This window comes from Rattus rattus, chromosome 10 (assembly GCF_011064425.1).
Source record: "Rattus rattus isolate New Zealand chromosome 10, Rrattus_CSIRO_v1, whole genome shotgun sequence".
Classification (NCBI taxonomy): Eukaryota; Metazoa; Chordata; class Mammalia; order Rodentia; family Muridae; genus Rattus; species Rattus rattus.
Window position 1 is genome coordinate 17986854 of NC_046163.1, and position 3690 is coordinate 17990543.

The following is a 3690-nucleotide window of genomic DNA, read 5'->3' on the forward strand; positions in this document are numbered from 1 at the left end:
CACACACACACACACACACACACAAATACACACACACAAATACACACACACACGCACACACACACAATCACACACACACACCACACACACATACACAAATACACACACACACACACACACACACACACACACACGCACACTGATCCCTATGCACTCTGGGTGGTACAGGACAAAGCAGAGTCTGGAACAGGTAGGTGAGTCAGCAGGATGCTGGTCCAGCAGTGAATGCTAGAACGAAAAGCACCTCCAAAGAGTTTAATGTTACAACACTTTCAGAAAATAGCTCTCTTAGATCAGAATCAGTGAAACAACTTGTCTCATACACTTTATTTGGAGCTAATCAAGGGATATACATATACATATACATAAACATACACACACGCATGTATATATGAACCTTGGAGAGTGGGAAGGGGTTCTTCTTAGGGTAACATTTCCTTGGCTGAGGTTTAAGATTCTGGGGAAGCCTCATTTGCGTGGAGATGCATCCCAGGAGGTTGAATCTGTAATTTCCCTGACATTCTTCAGGTAGAACATTAGGGTTGGACTTCCCAAAGCAAGCAGAAAAGAGAAAGTCCCAAGAAGAAAAGCAAGTCCTCATTTTGCGCCAAGTTCCGGAAAGCTGAACAAACATGGTAGATTACAACCTTAGTAGAGAGGTGGAGCATATATACATACATACATATAAACAAATATACACACATACACATATACATACATGTATATATATGCATATGTATATATAATACATATATTCTGGCAACTATATACCTTAAAATGTTTGAAAATAGCAATGTTAATGGATTGTTTATTTTTTGAATATATTATTTAATTATTATTTAATTTTTATTACCCAGAATTTAGTGACATTTTTCACAGACACTTTGAAGCATGAGGTGTGATCTACAGGAACAATAGTAGAGACAGAGAGACTTGGGGAGATTTGCAGCATATTAAGGCATGATAAGGACAGAGTTATGTAGTAGATTGACTATTAAATTTCATAATTCCCTCTGTGCTATTGGAGATTGCCTATAAGCTCTGGCATATGCAGCTGAGTCAGTGGAACTGTCATTCACTAACACAGAGGAAGAGAAGGTTTTTGAGGGTTATTATGAGTTTGAATTTAGAGAGTAATCCTCCCAATCTTCTCCATGTGTGTACATTTATTCATATCATTGAAAAATCCTTGTCTTTAGCTAAAGTTGCTAATCACGCCCTACTCTCCGAATTCAGCATAATGTCTAAATTATACATTTCCCATGACTTTCAAAATGATCCAAGTCCTTTTCTATGTTACATTAGCTTTTATTAGACCCAAATATATCTGTATATGTATAATAACATTTCCCCGACTTTTATCATCTTGACCTTTATGAGACATTTCTAGGACTCTCCTTCATTAACATCTTCCCTCTAAACCCCTGTCTGTGGTTTATATTTTCACTCTTCCAGTTTTTTTTTGTGCTCACATGTCAGTTCGTTTTAAACACATCTTGATCAGTGTGTCAAACTATCTCCTTGATTTCCCAGAAAACTTAGACTACATTGTGGCTTGATTCGCGACCGTGCACAGCTCAGCCATACTCTTAAGCAGTCACCATAATTCTCTATCAAACTTGTAAATATGTATGTATTTCAGATTGCATGTTTCAGAGCTGCCACTTTCCCACGAGGAGCAGGAAAAGGGGGAATAGCTATTGTGCTGTGTCCATCTCAGTAGGACAACAAGTGCTCTCTGGGAAGAATCTTTGTGTAGTCCTGGCTGTGTGAATACTCTTAACAGGACTAGATCTCTTTTCCTTTTGTGACAAGTGGCAAACTTCTTCCCTCTTGTTGCCAGTGTTTATGACTTATACATCATCTTCAGTGACTAGAGTTCCATAGGAATGTCATAGACCCGCTTGTGTCCGATAGAACTGCAAAACTAGAAATGAAGTTGTAGGATGCTGGGTGACAGGGTAGCATCCCGTACCATTGTCCAGAGTGCTTGGTCACTGTATGCAGTGTGTAAGAGCCAACCGCTCCTGTGTGCTGTTGTAGCCCCTTCTCATACATGAAGCTGTTCACACAAGTTCCTAGTACATCCCAAACATCTCAGTACCTCACCTTTTCTCCATAGAGTCCCATTCTTATATATATTCTTTAGTCACTAATAATTATTTTCTTCTTTGTTCCCCTTAAAATTATGGTTCCATTTATTCTCAGAGCATAATTTTATCTTAAGCACACAAAGGATTATTAGCTAGTATATTTTTGCCTTTATAAATTTTGCCATAATTAGTGACTAATTCAGGTAGGAGTATAAATGTTACATGACAAGATTAGATTATAATTTCTTCTACATAGAAACACCAGTGCCCCTATATAATACCTTTTTCCTCCCTTAACCTCTTCATATGCTTTAAAGTACAATGTAGTTATGTAGTGAGCTGGTGCAGTAACAGGGTACTCTGCTGACAAAGAGCCTAACTTTAGGAGCAATTGGATAGTTCAGTCAGTAAGGGGCTTACTATATGCGCATAGAGGCCCACATTAAAATTTCAGAATAGGGATACAAAAGCTGGAGTGGTGTTATATCTTATAATCCTAATGCCAGGAAGATGGAGACGGACAGATTATTCTGTTCGGTGACTAGTCAGCTAGCATAGTCAGTGAGCCTACTCTCCTAGTGACAAACCCTGTCTCCAAAGAAATAAATAGGTAGACGCCTCCTGAAGAACAATATCTGAAATGACTTTAATGCTCACATAAAAATATGAACACATAACCAAAGGATTATAGACAGTATCATGGTTCAATTAAGGTTTGTCTCTTGAAACTTCTTAAATTATTTTTATGAATTTCTTAGCAAGCAGTTTCTCACTGGATCTGGGCTACAGTGGAAAACTTGGGTCATATTCCTTACCATTCTCCAATTTTCATGAAAAATTCAATTTGTTTTCCATTCAAGATTCTTCCCCTTTTTATGCCTGTCATCTTCGATAATGAAACTCTGGCCTCTTTCAGATTGCCTGACATTTGCAAGTAAAAACAGACTTCTCACCACCTAAAATTCTCCCAAGGGTAAATAAGGAAAGAAAAGTCAAATTAAACAAACCCCTACCAACAAACCCCTTTTCCCCCCACTTTCCTTCAGGTGGACCAACCAAACTGCCAGGCATGTAGCTTCAAGGATGAGGTCTTCTAGCACCTCAGATGTTGCTGCGGTGCTGAAAGCCATACTTGGCATGGTGTTCTCATCTGCGGTCCTAGGAGCACCACATGCATTACTAATTCATTCCCGGTCGTACACAGACATCTGCATTTTCTCCCTCCCCCTCCCCTGCTACCTTGAAGAATGCCCATCATTGCTCATCTTCAGTTATTAATGTAGCTTGTTACATTGTTACAGGCTCCTCCAGCTGTCCTCAGAATGTATGCTGAATAAGACATGAGGAGGAGTGCTTTAAAAAGCTCCCCATCTCGGCAAGTCATTAGACGAATGTAAGTCAGAAGCCAGAAGAAAAAATATCACACCCTGCTGTCTTCTTTGTTACTTGCTTGCACTATGAAGGTGATACATTTGAGGTACTTTATTTCTGTTTTATTAGCAAAAATAACATGCGTTCAGCTCCATTTTTGACATGCAGATTTATTTTTCTGAATGAAGGAGTTAAGTAGAGATTCTCCTCAGTTTAGAATTCCATT

At 38.8% G+C, this 3690-nt stretch overlaps 1 long non-coding RNA gene across 1 annotated transcript; it reads right to left on the reverse strand.

Moving 5' to 3' along the window:
* Window positions 1-531: 531 nt before the first annotated feature.
* LOC116911775 lies at window positions 532-3459 on the reverse strand. Its single transcript, XR_004389341.1, has 4 exons — window positions 3333-3459; window positions 3150-3251; window positions 2909-3049; window positions 532-622 (listed from the first exon to the last, which is right to left on the reverse strand). It is a non-coding gene; the product is annotated as an uncharacterized LOC116911775 (long non-coding RNA).
* Window positions 3460-3690: the final 231 nt, after the last annotated feature.